Below are 14,152 nucleotides of genomic sequence, written 5' to 3'. Positions count from 1 at the left end.
AATACTGTAATGATGGTGTGTAAATTGATTTTAATTTTAGTACACAAGTTAAAAGTCAAAAAATATTAAGAATAACTTTACAAAAATTTGTTAATGAAGTTACAGTATAAAAAGATACAAATTTCGACATCAATAATATAAATTGTGTAGCGGGGAGTAAAAGTATACAGATATTTGCATGCAATTAAAGCATACTTAATACGTCTAAGTTGTTATCAGCTTAAAATGGATGGTTTTAGTAATAAAACATTTTACATATGCCTTATGGTAACCACACAGAAAAATACATACAGAAGATACAAAAAAGAAAAAGAGAAAGAGAACAAAGACTATATCTACAAAAAAAATCAATAAAATGCCAAGAAAAGCATCAAGAGGAGAAAAAAGAACAAAAGAACTACAAAGCAGGAAACAACAAAACGGCAATTGTAAGTTCTTCTCTACCAATAATTACTTTAAATATAAATGGATTAAAGTCCCCAATCAAAAGACATAGAGTGATTAAATGGTTAATTTTAAGAGACCCAACTATATGTTGTCTACAAGAGATTCATTTTAGATGTAAGGATACACATAGGCTAAAAGTGAAGTGATAGAAAAAGATATTCTGTGCAAATAGTGACCAAATGAGAGCAGAGGTGGCTATACTTCTATCAAACAAAACAGACCTTATTCACAAGACAAAGAAATACATTATATAATGATAAAAGTTCTCTTCATCAGGAAGATATAACAATAATAAATATGTGTGCACCTACCATCATTTGTAAATATATAAAGCAAATATTAAGGGAACTAAAAAGAGAAATGAGCAAAAATACAATAATAATAAAAAGCTTCATGTCACCTCAGAGCCAGTGTCAGAGAAATAAAATTAAAAAAAAAAAACTTCAATACCCCAACATAAAAAAACAATAAAGAAACAGCACACTTGAACAATACTATAAACCAAATAAATAAAAAAACTCCAAGTGTCTATGATATCTGAGGATGAGGATGCTAAAATCTGTGTCTACTAGTCTGTTGAAGTTTTCCTATAGATTCCAGTCATTCTGGTCTTCCCAATCTACGATAAATGAGTAGGCCATCGATAAAAGTTCACATCTACCTAATTATGGTGGCACGTCCCAGGAATCCCAGCTACTTGGGAAGCTGAGCTGGGAGGATCACTTAAACCCAAGTACTTGAGACCAGCCTGGGCAACATAGCAAGACTTCATATCAAATAAAATAAAATAAAAATTTGAAAAGTTGAGATTCAATGTTGTACACCAACTAAAGCAATAAAAACTAATCCCACCTTGCATGCAATTACTTCATATTTCCACAAAGAACAATAATATTTAATTATCAGTTGGAGATTTATTATCTCATCACTAGCCAATTAATCCTCCTGGTATTTTAAGGGAATGTATTCCTAGCTCTCTAGTTATTTCCTCATTGTTTATATACATCAGAAGTATTGGACCTATTTTGGGGGAGGTGGCTGTTTAGAACACTGTAAAGACTTAGTTGTGAAATAATTTAAAATAATAAATAGATAAATAAGTTAGATACTGACTGTCCCAATCTGATCCCAGGTCCTAAGACAACCATGAAAAAGTAATTGATTTTAGCCATGCTTGAATTCAATTCATTTAATAAAGACTGACAAACCCTTATACAGGAATACATGTCAGTAAAGATAGCATTTCAAAACAGAGAAAAAGGGATTATTAAATAAATGGAGATGGGATAATGGTCAGCCATTTGAAAAATAAATATAACTGGATGTTTCCTTTACTCTTTTCACAAAAATAACTTACAAGGGAATCAAAACTTTAAACGTAACAATATAAGAGTATTATTTATAATCTTGGAAAAGATAAGACCTTTTAAGGCCAAACATAAAACTCAATAAACTGCAAATTAAAAGATGGATGATGATGATGGTTTGGCTGTGTCCCCACCCAAATCTTACCTTGAATTGTAATAATCCCCACATGTCATGGGAGGGACCCAGTGGGAGGTAATTGAATCATGGGGACGGGTCTTTCCCATGCTGTTCTCATGATAGTGAATAAGTCTCATGAGATCTGATGGTTTTATAAATGAGAGTTCCCCTGCACACGCTCTTGCCTGCCACCATGTAAGATGTTCGTTAGCTCTTCCTTCATCTTCTGCCACGAATATGAGGCCTCCTCAGCCATGTGGAACTGTGAGTCCATTAAACCTCTTTCCTTTATTAATTACCCAGTCTCGATATGTCTTTATTAGCAGAGTGAAAACAGACTAATACAATGGATATATTTGCCTATGTAAAATCTGCTGAGGGAGAAAGAAAACAAGAAAGTCAAACGCAAATAACAAAAACTGTGAAACCATATTTGCAACACATATGACCAACAAAATATTATTTTCTAAATATATAAAGAGTATTTACAAATCAACAATTTAAAAAACAGTGGATAGATTATGGACAAAGGAAATAAACATAAGAAAATCTTAAAAAGGTAAGAAAAGATGCTCATTCACAATCTTAAAAATGCTAATAAAAATCACAATGAGAAAACATTTTAACCCAATCAAATTTGTAAGCATCAAATAGCTTGATAGTACACAGGGATAGGGAAGTTGAGGGGAAACAGAAATTCTTATAGATTGCTGACAAGAGGTTTGTGCAGTGGCTCATTCTTGCACTCCCAGCACTTTGAGAGGCTGAGGCAGGTGCATTGCTTGAGCTTAGGAGTTCCAGACCAACCTGGGCAACATGGCGAAACCCTGTCTCTACAAAAAATCCAAAAACTAGCCAAGTATGGTGTGGTGCTCCTGTAGTCCCAGCTACTTGGGAGGCGAAGGCAGGAGAATTGCTTGAGCCCAGGAGGTGGAGGTTGCAGTGAACCGAGATGGCGCCACAGTGCACTTCAGCCTGAGCAACAGAGTGAGACCCTAAGGAAAAAAAAAAAAAAAAAACCAAGATGGGGTACAAATTCTTTTGAAGGCAATTTGGCAGTATCTGCCAATATTTAAAATGTGCACATCCTTTGAACTAGGAATTTCACTTTTAAGAATTTTCCACAGATATATTCATACAGATACTTTAAGAAATATGTATGTAAGTGTTTCCTGCAGTATTATTTATAACAACAAAAAATACCCTAATATTATCTTAAAATCCATGAGTAAAAGACTGGCTAAACAAATTATTTATTCATACAATGGGATATTTTAGAGCTATCAAAATCAATAAAATAGATCTATGTCTTCACGTATCTGTAAGACCATATGCGGGCCACATGAAAATATTCTGGGGAGGTTAATTTCTGAAAAAGTGATGTTTAGACTATGCATGGTTTATATTTGTAAGTGAGAAATTTTGGTTTAGGTTTAACTACTTAGGCAAATTATTGCTTGTTTAACCCTTTTACCTGAAGTCCCAGGAAAGGGTGCTGAAGCTGAAACAGAAAGAGAAGGTTGCTTCAGGCCAATGACGTCCTAGAAAACATCACAAGATATGGAGCTAACCTACATGTTTGAGTCATAGTTTCATGTGGACTACTAAGACATCCTGGCCTGACGCAGGGGTGCAAGCCCGTAATCCCAGCACTTTGGGAGGCTGAGGCGGGCAAATCTCTTGAGGCCAGGAGTTTGAGACCAGCCTGGCCAACATGGTGAAACCCCATCTCTACTAAAAATACAAAAGTTAGCCAGGGCCTGGTGGCACACACCTGTAGTCCCAGCTACTCTGGAGGCTGAGGCACAAAACTCACTTGAACCTGGGAGGCAGAAGTTTCAGTGAGCTGAGATCATGTCACTGCACTCCAGCCTGGGCAACAGAGTGACACACTGTCACACTCTGTCTCAAAAAAGAATTTCCACAGCCTTAAAAATTCTATAATTATGATTGTGGAGGGTTGAAATCATGCAGAGTTTGCATTCTGACCACAATGAAATTAAAATGAGAACCAATAACAGAAAGAGAACTAGAAAATGTTCAGATGTTTGATAATTAAGCAACACACTTCCAAATAGTCCGCGGATCAAAGAAGGAATGACAATAGAAATTAGAAAATATGTGACATACTGCTAAAGCAACCCTGGTAAGGAAGCCTGTACCACTAAGTTCTTAGACTGAGGAAAGACCTCAGATAAACAGTAAGTGTTGCCACCTGAATAAAGTAGAAAAAGAGGAGTAAAATAAACCCAAAGCAAGCAGAAGGAAGGATATAATAGTGTTAAGAACAGAAATCATTTAAAATGAAAAGGACACAATAGAGAAAGTCAATGAAAAAAAGTGCTGTTTCTTTGAAAAAATCAATAAAATTGATAAACCTCTAGGAAGACTGACAAAAAGAAAAAGAGAGAAGACACATATTACCAATATCAGAATGGAAACCAGGGATATTACTACCAATCCTTTAGCCATTAAAGGGATAGTAAGAAAATACTACAAACAACTTTATGTTCATAAATTCAACAACTTAGAAGAAATTGACTAAATTCTCAAAAATCACAAACTACTGAAATAAAACCAAGATGAAATAGATAATCTGAGTAGTCCCATAACCATGAAAGAAATTGAAGTCATATTTTTAAAACCCTCTAAAAAAGAATATCCAGCCCCAAATGGTTTCACTTGATTATTCTACCAAACATTTCAAAAAGAATAGAGAACCTAGAAATATGCCCATGAATATACCCAATGATTTTTGACAAAAAGCAAAGCGTTATTCAATGGAGAAAGGAAAGCCTTTGCAACAAATGGTGCTGGAGCAATTGAACGTATATAGGCAAAAAAATAAAAGAACCTCAACCTAAACTTCACACCTTATACAAAAATTAATTCAATAATGGATCACGGACTTAAAGGTAAGAGTATAAGAATTTAAGAATAAGAAAAGGAGTAAAACTTCGGGACCTAGGGCTAGGCAAATAATCCTCAGACCTGACATCAAAAGCATAATCCATAAAGGGGAAAAAATGATAAATGGAACTTCATGTAAATTTAAAACTTTTGCTGAGCAAAATATCTTATTAAGAGGATAAAAAGGCAAGTTACAGTGTAGTAGAAATATTGGGAAAATCACATATCTGACAAAGGAATAGTACAGCCATGCATCATTTAATGGCAGAGATACGTTCTCAGAAATGTGTCTTTAGGTGGTTTTGTCATTGTGTGAACATCATAGAGTGCACTTACACAAGCCTAGATGGTATAGCCTACTACACACCTAGGCTATATGGGATAGCCTATTGCTGTTAGGCTACAAACCTTTACAACACGTTACTATACTGAATATTATCAGCAATTGTAACACAATGGTAAGTATGTATCTAAACAGAAAAAGTATGGTAAAAATATGGTATAAACATCAAAAAGTGGTGCATCTATATAGGACACTTACCCTAACTGGTGCTTGCAAGGCTAGAAGTTGCTCTGTATGAGTGGGTGAGTGAATGGTGAGTGAATATGAAGGCCTAGGGCATTATCGTACACTACTATAAATTTTATAAACCTGTACACTTAGGCTACACTAAAATTATTTTTAAAAGCATTTCTTTCTTCAACAATATATTAACCTTAGCTTACTATAACTTTTTTACCTTATAGGTTCTCTCATGTTTCAAAATTTTTGTACTCCTTTGTAGTAACACTTAGATTAAAATATAAACACATTGTATAGATGTATAAAAATATTTTCTTTCTTGTATCCTTAGTCTGTAAACTTTTTTCGATTTTTAAAATTTTTTTATTTTTATATTTTACTTTTTGTTAAAAACTAAGACACAAACACACACAGCAGCCTAGGCTTCCACAGGGCTGGGATCATCAATGTCTTTACAGGACTGAAAGCACAATAGATTTGTTTACACCAGCATCACCACAAACGTGAGTTATGCATTGTGCTATGAAATTATGATGGTTACAATGTCACTACATGATAGGAATTTTTCTGCTTCATTGTAATTTAATGGGACCACCATGCTTTTGTAGCAGGATGAGCCACAGACAAAACTCCTCAGACATGGAGTTAAAGAAGGAAGGGGTTTATTCGGCTGGGAGCGTCGGCAAGACTCCTGTCTCAAGAGCCGAGCTCGTTCACAACTCTATGGGGCTCCGTGTGAGAGGGTCGTGATCGATTGAGCAAGCAGGGCGTAAGTGACAGGGGCTGCATGCACTGGTGGTCAGAGTGAAACAGAACAGACCAGGAAGTTTCACAATGTCTTTCTATACAATGTCTGGAATCTGTAGATAACGTCACTTGCTAGGTCAGGGGTCAAATTTTAACTACCAGGCTTAGGTCAGGCAGGCCCAGGCCTGGTTTTAGGTCTGGTTCCTTGGTTTTGGGTCTGGTTCCTAGGTGCCGGGCTACCTGCCTTCAGTTTTGCTTCTCTTTCCTTTTCTGAGTATAAAACAATATAAAACAGTATGAGAGGGTCTGTCTCTCTTCTCTCATTTCCCCACTTTGAGACTCTCACTTTTTATTAGTGGCAGTTCTCACTCTTATTTTCACTACTTACGTCTTCCTGTGCAATAGATTGATAATGATTCATATGGTACACTTGTGCTGAAGCATTTTGGTGAACTAAGGTAGCGATGAAGCTTTTTATCTTTTGAAGAAGTACGGGTAGCAAACAAGGGAGCAGTAAGCAGGTTCCTATTACTATTATAACTCCTATTATAAGGGTTTTAAATCCTCCTAGTGCTGGGAACCAATTTCCAAACATGGCCCCAGGATCAAATCCATGCCACACTTGCACGGGCACATGTGCCAGTTTTGTTATATCTTTAACTATGTCTTTAACTACTTGCCCCGATCATCTATGTGTAGACAGCAATTAGTAAGGTTAAATTTTCCACAAACCCCTCCTTCAGCCACTAGCAAGTAGTCGAGAGCTAGTCTATTTTGATAGATAGCATTCCTCGTCTGAGTTTCTCGCCGGGCTAGAATAGTCAAGGCTTGACCGGTTTTATTAGTGATGATTTCTAAAACAGCTTGCAACAATATGATTTGGTTGAGCATGTAAATGGGGGTCTGGTATCCTCATGAGCCATCTTGTGCCCAAGTGGCAGGCCTATAATATCGTATAATTCTCTCAGGAGGCCATTCATCATCTTTCCAATCACCTATGGCTATGCTTCGCTTTTCGCGAGAAGCATAGGCAGGGAAGCCTAGGAGTTCGCCTGTTTTTACGGGCAGTAGGAAGAAAGATGGTTTAATAATTCCAATAACACAACTACCTGCCTACTGGTCAGGTAATTTGGCATAAGGTCTATGCCTACATATCCCGTATAATCCAGTGGGGGCTGTCCAGTCCCGGTGGGACTCTGGGAGGATCTACACGGTTTGCAACTTTGGGAATTTACTAAATGGATTTTTTTTAGTATGGTTTGAACTCCACTAGGTGGCTGTTTTTGTAATACTATTGTACAGTTTTTGCCTAAGGCAGCTGAGTCTTCCTACAGGAAGGGTGAAGTCCTTCCCTACTCTTGCTATACAGTATTGTCTAATGATTGAGGCTTTTAGGACCTACAAGCTATCAGGGTGATTTTTTTTGAGCCGGGAATTCATCAGGAACTGGGTCTATAGGTACAAATTCTTGGGCTTCCTATGGCCATTGATCTCCTATTACAGTTCCTCCACATACATAACATGAAGTGACATTGAGAGACTGGGCTATATGCTCAGCTAATTGCAAAAACAAATTTCTTGTTTTTCCTGGAATTTCTGGTACTGGCACATTCAGTTCATCATAGAAGTTTTGAAATAATGGCTCAGGAGAGCGTTTATAATCTTTTCCTCAAACCACGATATTTACTTGAAGATCCATTTCAGCTCCATCAATTTCTAGGGTTACACGTTCCCCTTTTTTCTAGCGAGGATTAAGGGGGTTGGTTATTACTAGTTCTAAGGGGTTACATTGACCACTGGTACAGGAAGGGCCACTTTTCCCTTGCTGAAGGTGGACACGATTTTTTCATTTTTTTAATCCAAGTAGCCTAAATGACATGAGACCAGTATCCACATTTATTTTTACACAGTCTTAATTTATGATAAACGTACTTATTTTCTGCCATACAGCCTCTTTCTTAATTAAGAGAACCACATCCTATTTCTAACTTACTATTATTAATGACAGCACAGGCATCAAATTTCAAGGTGACTCGTTTGGGCACCTCTTTTTTTTCTGTTTTGGCTAACACTTTACTCATATCGTTTATGAGCCCCCACCAGTCTTCAGTTCTTAATCTTATTTTAAAAACTGTGGTCATGGGAGGCTCAGATGGGTCATAACACACATTAGGTTGGTCATTTCCTGGGCTACATACCTTGTATAGAGTAACATTATACAAACAAGTTCTTTTTAGGGTTCCAGTACACTTATAATAACTGTAAAATAATAGGACCATAGCAACTTTTTGTCCTACGTCAGTGACTTGATGTATACACTGGGAACAGCCCTCAGTCTGAGTTAGGTCAGTTGAAGTCCTTACTGTACAAGTCCAGTTTTTAAGGAAAATGAGTCCCTTGATGAGTTTCCTCATGCTTCGGCCGTGCATGGACCAGTCAGCTTCCAGGTGTGACTGAAGCAAGGCTTGTTATCTTCTTCAGAGCCACTTTGCAGCGGTTGGCGAAGCTGCTCCCATCCACGTACAGCTCTCAGTCTACTGCTGTTTAAGGATGGTTTGGAGGTTGGGCCCACTAGAATAAACTGAGTCCAATACCTCTACACAGTTATGTTCAACTGGGCTCTCTGATACCGGGAGCAAGGTGGCGGGGTTTAGGGTGTTGTAAACTTCAATGGTTATGCGGGGATTTTCATAGATCAAGCTTTGATATCTAGTTAGTCTAGCATTCATTAGCTAATGATGTCCTTTGGTATTTATTAAAGTCACCACAGCATGGGGGTACTTTTTGTTTAGGTTTTGCCTAAGAGTTAGCTTATCTGCTTCTTGTGCTAACAAGGCCATTGCTGCCAGGGCCCTTAGACATGGGGGCCAGCCTTTGGAAACCCCATCTAGTTGTTTTGAGAGATAGGCCACTGGCCTTTGCCAGGGCCGTACAGTCTGGGTTAAAACTCCAACTGCCATTTTTTTTTTTTCTGACACATAGGGTGTAAAGGGTTTTGTCAGGTCAGGTAGCCCCAGGACTGAGGCCGACATGAGTTTTTCTTTTAACTCATGAAAAGCTTGTTGCTGTTGGTTGTAATAGATGTAGTTTATCTAATCTACATTTTTATTAACTGTCACCCACTAAAATATTGACTTAAATCCTGTAGCTATTTGATTTCAAGCTTTAAATTGATCTGGTATTCCTTGCAGGGCTCCAATTGCATCTAAATAGATGTGAGAGTTGAAAGACCCATAAGGGGCTTCTCCCGCTTTATGATGTCTTATTTTTTCTACCTCTGGTTGATGAAATGCCAGGGTAAAAGGGACAGCCAAATGGACTAAAGCACAAGTGCCACTCTAGTTATTTGGCAGAGTGCCCAGTAAAGGTCCACCACAATACCACCACACATCCACTCGGGGATGAACAAGGGCTGACTGATTGATAAGCTCTTGAAAATTCTTAAACTCATCACATCCCTTCAGGTCTCCAAGGAATGCTGTTTCCTCCCTGTCATGAGAGACATGAAGTGAACTTAGTGTTGGGAGATGGAAGCTGGATGGCCCTTGGGGGCTGAACCGCAGGGTGCCGGACTTCGGGATAGAGCACAGAGAGCTTGGCATGACTTATTACTCCAGGCTGTAGAATACGGGAAAAGAGCTACCATGCAGCCTATGCCTGGTCGACTGGAGGACCACCTTAGTGGGAGGGGGACAATCTGGGCCTCTGGCCTGCCATGTGCACAAGCATAACAATTGCTTTTGTTTAACGTGCAGATGGAATATTTGATCCATTTTAACCAGGCATTTGCATCTTGGTATCCTGTCTTAATTGCTAAAGTTTGTTGTAAGTCTTTAACTTCCATGATCCTCTAGTAAAATGAATGTATGATTTTAGGAAATTACAAAAACTGGTTGGGGCAGTCCATCCTTGCTCTTTAGTGGTCCACAGAATGTTGGACCAACTATGGCATGAAAGCTCTACATCAGGGGGCAAGACTCCTGGTTGGCACTGGGGTCTTTATCGAAATCTCCCTGGATTAAATGGTCCTAGTTTACTAATGCCCAGTCTAAGGAGAGTCAGGAGGAACAGAAGTACTTTTCTGAAGTAGAAAGCTGTCTTTGACTTGGCAAGTCTCCACAAGGCAAGCATTAGATGCAATAGTTTGAGGCGAAATTGACTTGGTTATGTTAATAACTAGATGGTCAGCAATAGAAAGAGGAAAGAAGAAAGAGTAATAGCGTAGATGAAACGAGTTAAATTTTTCTTAGCTTTAGTTTGGTAGGGTTTTCCCCTGGGACTATGGCCCACGACTCTGGAGGGGGTGGCGCTTTCTTGAGTCGGGCATGATGAGTCTATCCTTTTTTGCTGTATGAACAGCATTCTTGGTGGTTAGCAGCACAAGGTAGGGTCCTTCCGAGGCTGGCTCGAGTTTTTCTTCTTTCCACCTTTTGACGAGAACGTGATCTTCAGGCTGGCTCTGGTTTATCGGAAATTCTAGGGGTGGTACAAGTGCTAAAAGACTTTTAGTTTTTGAGGGAAAGGAAAGTGGAAGATAAACAAAGTATATAATTTTTAAGAAATTGATCTTTTGTTTTAAATGTGGGGACCTTGGCAGTGGACTTTATAGTCGTTAGTGCTTTTTTACTGAGAAATTTCCTTTAGCACCTATTTTTATTAGGTTTTAAACCAAAGAAAGCCAAATACCATTTTACATTTAACAATGCTTCCTGTATGATTTTTATACCAGATAAGTTAAATTTTACATTTATATTAGTGTGTTATTAATGTTAAACCTAATTTTAATAAAGCCTTGTAGACATATTTATCCAATTTTTAATATTTGACTATAAGGTAAGATTTTATAGATTCTTTTTAACCTTTTATAATTTTTGCTAAAGAGCAGGTTTGTGTTTTAAGGAAAACCTGTTATGCTTTTATTTTATTGTCCAGTTTACAGAAAAACTGGATGATACCTCTTTAACTTTGGCCAATGTCTACACACAGAATTTTTTTTCAATTAACATTTGAAAACTTGATTAAACCTTTAAAACAAAATATACATATTTATAACCTTTTAATGCAGGTAAAACTTTACATTCTTATGGCTCCTTATAATTCTTACTACTAGAAGTATATTTTAATTTCTTTATATACCTTGCACATAAACTGTTTCTTTAATAGTTTTACATTTAGGAGGCCTAATTACTTTTAAATTATACAACATTTCTTGCATGAATTTCCTTTTATAACCTTTTTTTTTTTTCAATTACCCGGGAGGAACCATCCATCATCCTGTCCTGAAGGGAGTTCCTCTTAGGTCTGGTCGGACCTTTGTATGGTAATTAAGATTTAAATCCCTTGTTAGGAAACCTGCTGGGTTAAGGGAATTTCCTTTTTTTTTTTTTTCTAACAGAATAGCCCCATATTTTAAGATTTTTGAGTTAGTAAGCTACTTTTTTGCCTTTTTGATTTAGGATAGTTCTGAACTGAACTAGTGAGGTGTGCTCACAATGAGGTTTCCTCTAAAAGTTTTTTTTTTTTTTTACTTTTTTTCTGTTAGCAAAGCAGTTGCCACTAAAAATTGAATGCATTTGGGCCATCCACAGGTTACTGGGTCAAGGATTTTTGATAGGAAGGCCTCAGTGTTTTCGAGATATGCCCTTGTTTACACTGACAACAAAGTGGTATTGGAGTGTTATAGGCTTACGGAGAATACCTTCAATTATCAATTACAGGTTTTAAATTTACCTTGGCTTTTAAAGGAATAGGGTACACCGTTTTTTTTTTTTCTTAACTACTTGTATATATCTCTCTTTGACTTTGTCTTTCTCTCTTTGACTTTCCTTTTGGCTCTGTCTCTTCCTCTCTTTCTCTGCCTCTCTCTCCTCTCTGTCTCTCTCTGCCTGGCTTATAATGCAGTTCTTTGAACCACTGTGGAGAGATCTAAAACCAGCTGTAACCAAGTGTCTATGTACGGGAACTGGTCTGGGTGCCCGGGATTTACAGGGTTACCTTGTGCCATACCTTTGAAACAAGGGACCTGTCCAGGCTTCCTTCTGATGGCCAACCCACCTCTAATGCTGGCTGGTCTATTTTACACAAAGTTTTAAGTTTTCCTGGTGTCATAGTACTCCATAGTCTCCTTTAAATCCTTTTTTGAAATTTTTCAACATAGTTCCTAGTAGGGTGGGCTTATTTGTGCCTGACCCATGCTTCTTCGAGACAAAACACCACGCTCACACCACACACACACCACAAAACAAAGAATGGGTAAAAAGGGCACACACACACTTTTGCAGTTTACACCAAATCAAAATCAAAACCAAAATCAGAGTATCCAGAAATCAAAACCAAAGTATCAAGCAATCCAAGTCAAGTCAAAAACAAAAACCAAAGTGCTGGTACAGGCACACCGTGGGTGATCAGGCCATGCTTCCACTCAAATGGAGTAGGCAAGTTCCCAAGACCGTCCTGTCAAGCAATTCAAACCAAGTCAAAACCAAAACCAAAGTGCCGATAAAGGCACGCCGTGGGTGATCAGGCCACGCTTCCACTCAAATGGAGTAGGCAAGTTCCCAAGACCGGTCCTGTCAAGCAATTCAAACCAAGTCAAAACCAAAACCAAAAAGTGCCGATAAAGGCATGCCGTGGGTGATCAGGCCACGCTTCCACTCAAATGGAGTAGGCAAGTTCCCAAGACCGGTCCTGTCAAGCAATTCAAACCAAGTCAAAACCAAAACCAAAACCAAAGTGCTGATAAAGGCACGCCGTGGGTGATCAGGCCACACTTCCACTCAAATGGAGTGGGCAAGTTCCCAAGACCGGTCCTGTCAAGCAATTCAAACCAAGTCAAAACTAAAACCAAAACCAAACCAAAGTGCTGATAAAGGCACGCCGTGGGTCCTCAGGCCATGCTTCCACTCAAACAGAGTAGGCAAGTTCCAAAGACTAGTCTTACCAAGTTTCAGATGTCCGGACTCCAAGTACCAGTTCCTTCCCGGTGTTCAGCCACTGCGTTGATCCTCCATGGGGAGCTGCCACACACTGCTCTGGTGAGGCGTCTCACTGGGGCAAATGCCTACCCGGGAGTGCTCTCAGGATCCGCATGGCTTGGGCTGGTTGAAGTCCCCTGCAGGGATGTTCCACAGGGCAGGCTTAAGTCACCTAAGGAGCTGCCTCGACCATCCGCCAATCACCTTGCTTCCTGGTCAGGGAACGAAGAAATGTAGCAGGGCCAGCTGCAGACAAAACTCCTCAGACACTGAGTTAAAGAAGGAAGGGGTTTATTCAGACAGGAGCATCAGCAAGACTCCTGTCTCAAGAGCCAAGCTCCCCAAGTGAGCAATTCCTGTCCCTTTTAAGGGCTCACAACTCTATGGGGGCCCGTGAGAGAGGGTCGTGATCAATTGAGCAAGCAAGAGGTATGCGACAGGGGCTGCATGCACTGGTGGTCAGAGTGAAACAGGACAGACCAGGAAGTTTCACAATGTCTTTCTATACAATGTCTGGAATCTATAGATAACATCAGTTGCTAGGTCTGGGGTTGAATTTTAACCACGAGGCTTAGGTCAGGCAGGCCCAGGCCTGGTTTCAGGTCTCGTTCCTTGGTTTTGGGTCTGGTTCCTAGGCACCGGGCTACCTGCCTTTAGTTTCACTTCTCTTTCCTTTTCTGAGTATAAAACAATATGAGAGGTTCTGTCTCTATTCTCTCACTATATGTAGTCCATTGTTGAACAAAACATTATTATGCAGTATGTGACTGTATCTGTGATATAGAAAGGACTCTAAGAACTCAATAGTTCAAAAGACTAATTAGAAAATGGACAAAAAACTGAAGAATCCTTGTGATGATGTACTTGTTCTTATCTTGACTGTGGTAGATACCTGAAACATGTGATAAAATTGCAGAGAACTAAATGCAGCACACAAATGAGCACAAGTAAAACAAAAAAAAAATTGAACAATTTCAGTGGATTAAGTTAATGTCAATATCTTGTTTTTAGCATTGTACTAAAGTTTTGTGAGATGTTATCACTAGAGGAATCTAGGTAAAGGATA

General features: G+C 38.7%; 1 protein-coding gene across 2 annotated transcripts in view; it reads right to left on the bottom strand.

Annotated features, from left to right (window-relative positions):
• Nucleotides 1-13,562, bottom strand: part of TMEM200A (transmembrane protein 200A) — a 182,893-nt gene extending 169,331 nt beyond the window's left edge. Inside the window, exons 1-2 of one of the 2 annotated variants that reach the window (XR_010158195.1) lie at nucleotides 13,053-13,562; nucleotides 11-2,927 (exon numbers count right to left, since the gene is read on the bottom strand). The gene's annotated coding sequence lies outside the window, so the exon portion shown is untranslated. Of the gene's footprint in view, nucleotides 1-10; nucleotides 2,928-13,052 lie in introns of those variants that run through there. The other variant, XM_063813456.1, reaches the window with a different exon arrangement.
• Nucleotides 13,563-14,152: the final 590 nt, after the last annotated feature.

The sequence above is a fragment of the Pan troglodytes genome, chromosome 5 (assembly GCF_028858775.2).
Source record: "Pan troglodytes isolate AG18354 chromosome 5, NHGRI_mPanTro3-v2.0_pri, whole genome shotgun sequence".
NCBI lineage: Eukaryota > Metazoa > Chordata > Mammalia > Primates > Hominidae > Pan > Pan troglodytes.
This window is presented reverse-complemented; position numbering and strand designations above follow the sequence as displayed.